The sequence below is a fragment of the Schistocerca nitens genome, chromosome 2, assembly GCF_023898315.1.
Source record: "Schistocerca nitens isolate TAMUIC-IGC-003100 chromosome 2, iqSchNite1.1, whole genome shotgun sequence".
NCBI classification, from domain to species: Eukaryota; Metazoa; Arthropoda; class Insecta; order Orthoptera; family Acrididae; genus Schistocerca; species Schistocerca nitens.
The window spans coordinates 272,915,557-272,928,526 of record NC_064615.1 but is presented as its reverse complement, the minus strand read 5'-3'; positions in this window follow the sequence as shown (position 1 = coordinate 272,928,526).

Genomic DNA, 12,970 nt, shown 5'->3' with positions numbered 1-12,970 from the left:
TCTCCACTCAATTTTTATGGTCTAAAAAATTGATTTATGCTTAATTAGACGAATGCTAAATTTTGATGATGTTTTGAGCATATGCATTTCCGCTGTTTATTTTTTGGGACATTTTCTGAGTCTGTTTAGGTTACACGAACATCCTTAGACAATGTGGGGCACGTGTAACGCCGGAAATGCATATCCTCCTATTTCCATCTATTGTACTGTAAGATTTTTCCTTATTTTTGTTACCTGAATATATGACATTTCTGTGCCTTTACATATTGCATTTGTTTTACTATTTGTATATATATATATATATATATATATATATATATATATATATATATATATATATATATATATATGCATTTATGTCAATGTATAATTGGTTTGTTTCGTAAATATTATTTGTATTTTTACGCTGGGTCTCGCCTAGGGAAAACTGCTATCGAACGATTACATCGATAGGTCGTGTGAAGAATCAAGGTGTGTAGGATCTTTGGTAGTGTTAACTCTGCCGCGTGGAGCGCGGGCAGGGCAGTTGGAGTCTGGCTGGAGTAGCGAGTGGAGCAGGTGTGTGGTGTGACGCTCCCGCGAGTTGCCGCGCTTTCGGGGTTTAGCAGCATGTAACTGCGCTCGACTTGCTATGTTAGTTTCTGGCACGGTGTCGCGGACGGGAAGCATTAGCCGGCGCACATCAAGAGCCCGTTTCGTTTGGTGACCGTGTCGAGAAGAAGGCGCGCCAACATCCAGCTTCTGCAACAGCGACGGCCGACAATGAGTGACCGTCGCCACCTCCTCGATCGACGGCTTCAAACCTTCAATCAACTAACAAGGAAGACTAAAAGCACGTAAAGTTTCAGAACTGTATGGCGGACCTCAGCTTTTCAAATTGTTCCATTTGCCTCGCAAAATTACAGCAACTCAGCATGAACCTTTGTTGCTCATTGTCCCAATTGCATTACCAAGCAGGGTCCCTTCCTTTTCCGAAACGAAACCGAGTGTCGTTGAAATTCAGACGCCAGCATTAAAGTACTATCATTGCATTTCATTACTTTAGTTTCCAAGTGCAGTTAAAGTATAGCTGGCTACAATAGTTAGATTACACAAGCACAAATTAAGAGTGCGAGTTTTGTTAGCATATTTTAGCTTACCTGTGACTGCAGCTCAGCTTGGTACGTACTAAATTTTATTATTGTTAATTATTCAGAATCATTTAATTCAAGTTCAAAGTTAAATCTCTTGTTTCTAAATTGCGTAGAGTCAAGTTGCTTTTGAAATGATTGTTGAGGTAGTCCAAGGCTAACCGTATTCTGCTGGATTTCGATGTGCTTCAGAAAGAAAGCTCACTATTAACTTCAGTCACTAAATTAACTTTCGATTTTCCGGATTTATTAATTCTTTTGCTAAATTAAGTCAGAGTGTAGCGAAATTTATTACTTCTGACAAACTTTCAGTTTTCACACTACACGTGTCAACCTTCAGTTGCCACGCTTCTAGTGCTAATTATATGTGTAATAACCTTTCTTTTTCAGTTACTATAGTAGTTGTCCTTAGGACTGGCGACCGTGATTTCCCCCAAATCTCAAATATCTAATTACCGCTAGTTAATTGTTGACGTAACGGCCGCACATTTACTTTCTTTATTAACTTTACCCCTTTTCAAAATTAATTTCCACCAGTTTCATTTGCATTTTTCCTTTCATTTAGATGTAACCCTTTCCTCCCTCTTTACCGACAGATTAACTTCGGTGACGATTGCTTTCCTAAATTTCCCATTAGGTACACGCGGTTTAATTTTTCACTGTCATTAAGGTCGATAAGTGAGGGGGAGGTTACACGTTCTTATGCGACCAAACTACTGAGGTCACCGGTCCCTAAGCTTACCCTCTACTTTAACTTAAACTAACTTACACTAAGGACAACACACACACCCATGCTCATGGGAGGACTGGAACCTCCGACGCGGGGAGCCGCGCGAACCGTGATTTTCTGTTGATGAAGTAGCGCATGAGTAACGTGGATCTGTTTAGTTTAAGGGGCAGGAATAATGACTGCACGACTACTCTTTCCTAGTTTTTAATGTTTCTTTCTGTAGTGAGTCTGCCGGCCGGGTTGGCAGAGTGGTTCTAGGCGCTACATTCTGGAACCGCGCGACCGCTACGGTCGCAGGTTCGAATCCTGCCTGGGGCATCGATGTGTGTGATGTCCTTAGGTTAGTTAGGTTTATGTAGTTCTAAGTTCTAGGGGACTGATGGCCTCAGAAATTGAGTCCAATAGTGCTCAGAACCATTTGAACCATTTTTTGTAGTGAGTCTGCATTGTAGAATAAGCGTTAGACATGTATGTGGTGAGCAGAGTTGTGAGGGACGAAGAAGATCGTCCGTAGTTCGACAACCATGTCAGAAAACTGCTACGAAAACAAAGACTGCTCTACTGCAAATTTAAACGTAGCCAAAGCCTCATAAATAAACAAAAGCTAAACTAAACCAAAATTAGCGTAAGGAGAGCCATGTGTGACGCGTTCAATGAATTCGGGAGTAAAATTCTGTCTGTCTACTTGATAGAAAATCCTAATAGCTTTTGGTCGTACGTTAAATCAGTAAATGGAAAGAAGCCATCTGTCGAGACACTCTTTGACGGTAACGGCAGCGAAACGGAAGAAGACAAAGAATAGGCCGAAATACTAACCATCTTCTTACAGGACTGTTTCACAGGGAAAAATCGAGCTGTAGTACCTCCTTTAAATGGTCGCACGAATAACAAAATGGCAGGTATCGACAAAAAGTGACCACGAGGTAGACAAGGGACTGAAATCGCTCAATAGAGGGAAGGCCACTAGACCTGACGGGATACTAGTACAATTCTGCATAGGGTGTACAATAGAACTTGCTCCTCTTCTAGCAGGCGTGTATCGTAGGTCCTTGTTCCTGAAGATTGAGAAAGGCGCAGGTCATTGCCGTGTTCAATTATGGTCGTCGCACAGACACACAGAACTATCGACCTTACCTTTGACGTCGGTCAGTTGTAGAATTTTGGAACATGTTTCACGTACGCTCTCGTATTATGACATTTCTGTTATGTCATTTGGGTGGAGATCGTGTGAAAGCCAGATCGCTCTATTCGTCGGCGAGAACCAGAAAGGAGTAAATATAGGCATCCAGGTAGATGAAGTGTTCTTTGACTTCCTTAAGAAATTGGATACAGTTCCACATTGTCAACTTATGAACATAATACGAGCGTCCGGAATATGAGATCAACTGTACGATTGCACTGAAGAGTTTCTACCAAACGGAACACAGTTTGTAATTCTCAATGGAGACAGGTCTTCGGACGTAAAAGTGACTTGATTCATACATATGTTATTTTGAAGAGAAACGCAAAAAGTTTTTTTATGGTACTTTGCCAATAGTGAGAGCAAGTCGCCAAAATAACCGTGTTACAGAAGGGGACTGCTGTTTCATGAAATGGCCTTCCCGATCACCAGATCTCAATCCGTGTGGCTTTTTTCTGTGGGGACACATTAAAGATCTGGTGTGTGCACCGCCTCTACCACGTGACGTAGCAGAGCTCCGGTAGAAAATACGGGAAGTGACTGCCACAGTCGACGATGCCATGCTGGGACGAGTATGTCAATTATTCGATTACGGTATTGACGTCTCCATGGTCATGGTTCGCATATCAAATTTTTGTAAAAAAACTTTCAATGTTTCTCTTCAAAATGCAATATGTATGACATTTGTACAATCTTTAGTAATCGTGCAATCTCTCTCTTTCCAAGCATTAATCCCGACTCGCGCGATCTGCTGGTTAATCAGATGTGGCGTGTTAATTTTAAGGGGTGGCCGGATGCCCTTCCTGTCACCAGTTTAGTTCTTGTGCAATAAATAATTGAAACTCTTGCCGGACTTTATGTACACCCTGTGCTGAAGAGCCAAAGAAACTGGTACACCTGCCTAATATCATGTGGGGCCCCCGCGAGCACGCAGAAGTGCCGCAACACGACGTGGCATGGACTGGACTAATGGCTAAAAGAGTGCTGGAGGGTAACTGACACCATGAATCTTGCAGGGCTGTCCATAAATCCGTAACAGTACGAGGGAGTAGAGATCTCTACCAAACAGAACGTTGAAAGACATCCCAGAAATGCTCAATAATGTTCATCTCCCGGGAGTTTGGTGGCCAGCGGAAGTGTTTGAATTCAGAAGAGTGTTCCTGGAGCCCCTCTGTAGCAATTCTAGACGTGTGGGTTGTCGCATTGTCCTACAGGAATTGCCCAAGTCCGTCGGAAAGGACAATGGACATGAATGGATACAGGGTGCTTACTTACGTGTCACCTGTCAGAGTCTTACCTAGACGTATGAGGGGTCCCATACCACTACAACTGCACACGCCCCACAAAATTACAGAGCCTCCACCAACTTGAACAGTCCCCTACTGACATACAGGGTCCATGGATTGGCAAAATGGTTCAAATGGCTCTGAACACTATGGGACTTAACTTCTGAGGTCATCAGTCCCCTAGAACGTAGAACTACTTAATCCTAACTAAGGACATCACACACATCCATGCCCGAGGCAGGATTCGAACCTGCGACCGTAGCGGTCGCGCGGTTCAAGACTGTAGCGCCTAGAACCGCTCGGCCACCCCGGCCGGGTCCATGGATTCATGAGGTTGTGTCCATGTCCGTAAACGTCCATCCGCTCGATACAATTTGAAACGAGACTCGTCCCACCAGGCAAGATGATTCCAGTCATCAACAATCCAGTGCCGGTATTGACGGTCCCAGGCGAGGCGTAAAGCTTTGTGCCGTGCAGTCATCAAGAGTACACGAGTGGGCCTTCGGCTCCGAAAGCCCATATCGGTGATGTTTCCTCAAATGATTTGCACGCTGACACTTGTTGATGGCTTTGAAATCTGCAGAAATCTGCGGAAGTGTTGCACTTCTGTCAAGTTGAACGATTCGGTTCAGTCTTCGTTGGTCCTGTTCTTGCAGGATCTTTTTCCGGCCGCAGCGATGTCGGAGATTTGATGTTTTAGCGGATTCCTGATATTCACAGTTCACTGGTGAAATGGTCGTACGGGAAAATCCCCTCTTCATCGCTACCTCGGAGATGCTGTGTTGCATCGCTCGTGCGCCGACTATAACACCACGTTCAAACTCACTTGAATCTTGATAACCTGTCATTATAGCAGCAGTAACGGATCTAACAACTGTGACAGACAGTTGTTGTCTTATATAGGCGTTTCAGACCTCAGCGCCGTATTCTGCCTGTTTACATATTTCTGTATCTGAATACGCACGCATATACCAGCGTCTTTGACGCTTCCCTGCATATTTTAGCAACACATACAGGACGACGAAATAAATCTCGGGTGAACAGCCTGGTATGAGTGTGCATAGGACACAATACTTCGGCAATCGACCACGTTGCCATCATCAGGTGCGCTGATGTACTGACCGGCGGTGGGCCGGCGCCATGTATATATAGGACAATCCCCCTCCCGCTCCTCCCTCAGGCGCTTCCTATGAGTCGGTGCGGTCCGCGCCCCGCGAGTGGTCCAGGTGCAGCGTCCGTTCTCCCGCCGTCTGGGCGCTGCGTCCTAGGTCTTCTCGTTCGGGAGGGTCTGCCGCCACCGCTCTCGTTATTCTTCCCTCCTCCCCCGAAGTCGGTAAACTCTCGGAAATATCCTTTTTCTTCTTAATCCGGGTGATCGCGGGTTCACACGCCTTGCTAAGAATGTAGCCGCTGTTACGATTGTGGCTCCCTTACTCTGATCTCTATGGCTTCCTTGATCACACAGTCCCATTATTTGGAAGTCTGTGTCAGGACTTTGGTTTGGTCATAATCCATGCTATGGAGTTCCGACAGGCAATGCTCAGCGATTGCCGACTTACTGGGCTGTTGCAGTCTAGTGTGCCGTTGATGTTTTCGGCATCGATCCTCATGTACGAATGGTCTGCCCTATGTATACACTACCGCGTTGGCAAGGCATCTGATAAATCCCTGATTTAGGTAGACCAAGGTTGTCCTTGACACTACCAAGAAGGCTCTTGGTTTTGCTTGGAGGACGGAAGATGGTTTCCACTTGGTGTTTATGTAAAATGCGTCCAATTTTTCCGGATCACATATACAGGACGATTAGAAAATGTCTGAAACGCTTGTAGGGTTGTTGTAGTGCAGGTTGTACTGGAACATAAATGTTAAGAAAAAGAAATTCGATACGTTGCGCCGTTTCCAAGTTATTTAGCATTTAATTTAGGCAGTCAGGTCGTCGTCTGCGCAAATTCAAGTTTCAGCTATCCAAACAAAGCACTCGCTGGGCAACGCCGCCTCTGGCGGGCAGCTTGAATGTGAACGCGTAATGGCGCCATTGTTCAATATCAATATTAAATAACTTGGAAACTATGAAACGTATCAATTTTTTTTCTCTTAAAGTTTATGTCTCAGTACAACCTGTCCTGCAACATCCCTACAAGTCTTTCAGACATTTTCTGACGACCCGTATAAATGACCTTATAGAAAACGACAGAGGATCCACGAGGCTGTTAGCGGATGATGTTGTATAAAAAAAATCGTGACGCTAGAATACTGTTGCGAAATGCTGGGAAACCTGAAGAGAATCGACAGTTGGTGCAGGGATTGGAAGCTGACGCTCAACATAAGCAGATGTAACGTATTACACAGGCATAAATATCGTTTCTTGTACGATTACACAATTGCAGAACAATCACTCTAGGCTGTTAATTCTATAAAATATGTAGAAGTACGCATAAGGATCGATATGAGGTGGAACGACAACTTAAAATTAATCGGATGTATGACGTATGCGAAAATTAGCTTCATTGGAAGAAACCTCTGGAAAGGTATTCCGTCAACAAAGGACGTAGCTTACAAAACACTCGTTTAACCAGTACTTGACTATTGCTCGTCAGTATTCGATCCGTACTAGATGGGATCGATAGAGGAAGCAGAGAAGATGCAAAGAAGAGCAGCGAGTTTCGTTACAGGTTCATTTAGTAAGCACGAAGGATTAACGTGTTCAACGAATTCCAATGGCAGATGCTCCAAGGGAGGCATTCTGCGTGACGGTGTAGTTACTGGTAAAGTTGCAAGTGGTACATCCCCCAAAAGAATAAAAAAAAGTATATACTGATTGCTCCCACGTACATCACGCTGAAAGACCATGATGATAAAAGTAGAAAATTAGAGAGATTCGAGCCCACAGGATGACTTAGTAGCATTCGTTTCTCCCGAAAACTATTCGCGACTGGAACAGGGTGGGTGGGTGGGGGGGGGGGGGGGGACAGAGGGGGATGGCAGTGGAACACAGAGTACCAGCCACCACACAGAATAAGGTAGTTTGCGGAGAATAAATGTACTTCTAGATTGGCGGCTCATTCTTCCTCAAAAGCCGAAACCAGAGAACGTAAGTGATTTTAGGACGCTGAGGTCTGGAGCGAAGACCAACTTCCAGCTCGCCCCAAAGGTGTGTTATTGTGTTCAGGTTGAGACTCTGGACTGGTCAGTCCACGTCGATAATGTTGTTGTCCACAAACCATTGCCTGACAGATGCTGCTTTACGATAGAGTGCATTGTTGTCTGGTACAGTCTTTGACTCTGAATGTTCCTTCACTGTACGCAGTACATAAAGCAATAAAATATGTTCACATGCTTACGCATTTAGTGTTTTCTTATAGTCTCTGGACCTCAAAAACCTCATCTCGACTACGTGTTCCAGCACTGAGAGTCCTCTTTCCACTGCCTCATATTCCACAGGGAACTGCCATGGCTATATAAAATTTTAGCAAGTGCGCTTCTGTACTTTTCCCCTGAGTTTCTGATGGTGTCACAGATCATACTGAATCTCTCAATACCAGTTAACCTAAAATATGATATGACACAGTCCAAGAATCTGAAAGTACTAATTTGTTCAGTAAGTTAGTTCTATAGTGTGAGTAAACACTGAAAAAAACATTTTTCTTGCCTAGAAGCAGTGAAGTGTGAGCCCCATTTATGAGGTACCCCTGTGCAGCAGTCGTAACACGACCTGGACAAAAATGATGTTACTATTAAAGTTTAGATTATCTCAAAAGCCGGGCGGATAGAATGGCAACGAAATCTGCAAAGGACAAATCACTTGGTATATTAAAACATGTAAACATTCACTGAAGCGCCAATGACACTGGTGTAAGCATGCCTATTCAAATGCAGAGATAGGTGAACAGAAAGAATACGGCGCTGCTCTCGGCAATATCTATATGACAACAAGTGTGTGGAGCAGTTGTTAGATCGGTTACTACTGCTACAATGGCAGTTTATCAAGATTTAAGTAAGTTTGAACGGGTGTTGTAGTCGGTGGACCACTGATGGGACACAGCATCTGCGAGGTAACGACGAAGTGGGAATTTTCCCGTACGACAATTTCATGAGTGTACTGTGAATACCATAAATCCGGCAAAGCATCAAATCTTAGACATCGCTGCGGCCGGGAAAATACCCTACAAGAACGAGACCAACGTCGACTGAAGAGAATCGCCCAGTGCGACAGAAGTGCAACTCTTCCGCAAATTGCTGCAGATTTCAATTCTGGGCCATCAACAAGTGTCAGCGTGCAAACGATTCAAAGAAATATCATCGACATAAGCTTTCGGAGCCGAAGGCCCACTCGTGTGCCCTTGCTGACTGTACGACACAAACTTTTATGCCTCACCTGGGCCCGTCGGCACCGGCATTGGACTGTCGATGACTGGAAACATGTAGCCTGGTCGGACGAGTCTCATTTCAAATTGTATTGAGTGCATGCACATGTACGGGTATGGAAAAACCTCATGAATCCATAGACCCTGCATGTAAGCAGGGGACTGTTGAAGCTGGTGGACGCTCTTTAACGGTGTGGGGTGTGTGGAGTTGGGGTGGTAAGGGATCCCTGATACTTCTAGGTAGGACTGTGACAGGTGACACGTACATAAGCATCCTGTCTCGTCAGCTGCATCCATTCATGTCCATTGTGCATTCCGACGGACTTGGCTAAGTCCAGAAGGACAATGCGACATCCCGCACGTCCGGAAGCGCTACAGCGTGCATCCAGGAGCCGGTCAGAGTGGCCGAGCGGTTCTAGGCGCTACAGTCCGGAAGCGCGCGACCGCTACGGTCGCAGGTTCGAATCCTGCCTCGGGCATGGATGTATGTGATGTCCTTAGGTTAGTTAGGTTTAAGTAGTTCTAAATTCTAGGGGACTGATGACCAGAGGAGTTAATTCCCACATTGCTCAGAGACATTTGAACCATTTTTTGCATCCAGGAACACACCTCTAAGTTTAAGCACTTCCGCTCGTCACCAAATTCCCCAGACATGAACATCATTGAGCATACTTGCCTTGGAACGTGCTATTCAGAAGAGATCTCCACTCCCTCGTACTCTTATGGATTTATAGGCAGCCCTGCAGGGTGTGAATTCCCTCCTGCGCTACCTCAAACATTAGTCGAGTCCTTGGCACGTCGTGTTTCGGCACTTCTGCGTGCTCATGGAGGTCCTACGTGATATTAGGAGGGTGTCCCAGTTTGTTTTGCTCTTCAATATAGGAACCTTGAATATACGGGAATAACGTGAAATAAACATGAGCTATGTAAGCGAATGGTGACAATGAAAATTCGTGCCGGACCAAGACTCGAACTCGGATTCGGCCTTACCGTTTGGCTATCCCTGCACGACTCACGGGCAGACCCAAACTTGCATACGTCGTCGTTCCTGCGACAGAAGCTGTACACAAACGTACAACCGTTATGTAATTCCTTTATGTAATTCCCGTACGGAGGAGGGCATTTTAATTCAATATCGCTGCCTGGAATCGTCTGATAAATACGATATTGCAGTGACTGTGTTCTTACGAAGAACGATGCATTGTTGTTTCGGACTTGCATGCATGTTCGAAGGAAGACCGCATCGTTCTCCTCAACAACACTCTCACTGCAATATCGGTGAATGAGACTTTGCGATATCGTTAAACATGGGCAGGGAAGGCGAAAGAAGGTCGCGGCATCCGGCTTGTTGCGACAATATACAGGAGATCGAGCGGTCGGCACTTGTAAGTGGGCATCCAGGGCAGAACAGGAAATTAGGTCCAAAAATGGTTCAAATGGCTCTGAGCACTATGGAACTCAACATCTGAGGTCATCAGTGCCCTAGAACTTAGAACTGCTTAAACCTAACTAACCTAAGGACATCACACACATCCATGCCCGAGGCAGGATTCGAACCTGCGACCGTAGCGGTCGCGCTGTTCCAGACTGAAGCGCCTAGAACCGCTCAGCCACATTGCCCGGCGGAAATTAGGTAAAATAAGCAAATATATTTCAGTGTACGATATGCAGGGGGCGCGCCTAGGGTCGGAAGTTACCAGGTTTAGGCCAGTAGGAGGTCGAACAACTAATTGAAATGGGTAACGGCGGCAGGCAGCTCATGTCGATTGATGTCGGTGGCCGATCATGGAACGTAGAGGCAGAGGGTCTGTCTCTCTAAAGGACGTCTGTCCTGTCGAGGTCTGGATCACAAGAGAGAGAGGCAACTGTTTTCTGCACTGCAGAACGCTCCAGCGTCCGCACACGTGTCCTGGCTAAAACCGATGGCGTAATCCGCTAGCAACTTCAGCAGCTTTAACTGGACAGAACTGCCCCGGTTCTGAAAGACAGGCAACTTGTGTCACGTAGGCACAGCGGAAGTTGCTCTGGGAGGAAACCTGCAAAGATCTGAATGGGCCTTTGAACGCTACAGTCATGGACTGTGCGGCTGGTCCCGGCGGAAGTTAGAGTCCTCCCTCCGGCATGGGTGTGTGTGTTTGTCTTTAGTATAATTTAGGTTACGTAATGTGTAAGCTTAGGGACTGATAACCTTACCAGCTAAGTCCCATAAGATTTCACACACACTTCAACATTTTTGAACATTTTTGAAATAAAATCTTTTTCAACCAATTCCCTAAAATACCCTTGACTGGCTGCCAGCCTGTACATTCGTATCGTACGTGAATGAGTCTGTGTACTCTTCAGTAGTTCAGTCCCAGAAACAGTTCGCAAGGTAGGAGACGAGAAAAATTGTAGAAGATGGTTTTGGGTCGTGTCTGGAAGGTGTCAGTCAGTGGAGCATTAAATCGTGAAAGACGAAGGTTCCGGGTTCGAGTACCGGCCCAGCATACAGTTTTACGGTGCTAGAAAGTAGTGAGTCGCCACAACTGGCGGTCCACAGCGGGTGTACGCGCACAGTGGCGTGCCGCGGGCGGCCGCAGTGTGCCCGTGGGCTACTGCAGCCATTGTTAGAGACGGCCGGGCGCCGGCCGGCTATCGAGCAGGGGGGTTGCAGCGCGGCTGCGCCGTATCGAGCGGCGCCCGCCCCCTGCCCCCTGCCCCCCTGCTCCCGAGCCCCCCACCCGATCCGACGCTCGGCGTCGCGACGCTCAGTGTGGGCCCGGCGGGCAGCGGAGTGGCAGCAGGCAGGCAGGCAGGCAGCGCAGCCGGCGTCAGCGGACGCCGCCACAGCAGCCAGCAGACAGCGACAGCAGCAGACACCAGCCGCCCCCGCGCCATGCCGCCCCGCGGGCCCGCCCCCGCCGCCCCCGGCCTCTCGTCCTCCGCCTTCATGAAGCCGTTCGTGGTGCTGGCGCTACCCGGCATGTACCTCTTCTACAAGTACAGCCAGTACCGGCGGCAGCAGCAGGAGCAGAACCGCCGCAAGGTCACCGAGCGCGAGCTGCAGCACCTCAACCACAAGATCGTGAGTACCACCTCCGCCGCTGACGATGTCGCGTGCCGCCGAAACGTCGCGTGCGCTGCCGCCGCTCCACAATCGAACCCGTAATCGTATTACTGTCCACGTGCGCAACATCTCCGTTAACAATGCCCACGACGTCTGTAGTGAACCAAACAGTGGTGTCAGGCAATTTTTAAAATTATACTCACTTTTCGCACAGAAAACATCGAGGTAGAGAATCGCCTACAAATTATGTCACTGGCGGAGCAAAAGACAGACATCTAGGAAGTTCTTTCTCTGATTCCGTCTCGCGTCACAACAAGTTCTCCTGAGCACTCAGTCAGTGACCATCGTCTAATCTGAAAACAGTCACACGGAACAAGCAACTAAACCAAAGTCGAATGTTGAGATGTACAAGAATATTTAGGAGTCGCTTAAAAGTTGACAAATATCACACGGTTCAAACAATAGCGCTGTGGGATGCATGGTGCGAACGTTGTGGCAGACAAATGCTAATGTCATAAAAAATGTAGTCTATTTTCTCCGCTATCTCCATATTCAAGTTACCAACATATCTGAGCTATCCTCTTGTTTGCATATAGTTTTTCGGCGCTTAACCTCAAGTATCTCCGGGACCGCTCTTATGTTTCGCCACGTAAACATTGGCTGGGACAGAGTTCGCTCTGAGCACAGAGCCATGTCTCCACATTCTAAGTTTCAAATTTACATATCATGGAAAACACAGACCACTGGAAGCTCAGAGTACAAAGAAAACACAACTGAAATATTACTAAACTATTACTCTTCGTTTTGTTTTACATTAGTGAGGACAATGCGTTAATGAAATTTAAAGATGAAACCTCGTCATGCGCATGTCCAAGATAAAAAAAAAATGTGAATGCCGAACACAATGGAAAAAAATGTGCAACGAGGATGGATGACCGTCATAAATCACAATCACTCACCCTTGGGAAGACGTGATCTGGAACAAGTCAGAGGGCAGAACCCATTAAGCTGATGTTGGCGATGAGACAATAACAAACCCGTCATCAGTTCCATTTTCCTCTAGTCAATGGCTTTCTGTGGTCATCAGATATATACACAGTTTCATTAAAAAAGCAGTTCCTTGAATTAGTCGGCAGATAAAGAAAAGCCAACAGAATTGAACATAAAGCAGAATAATAGTCCCCTTAGAGTTATTACCTTTTGTAGAAAACCTTGTTTATATATTTTCTACATG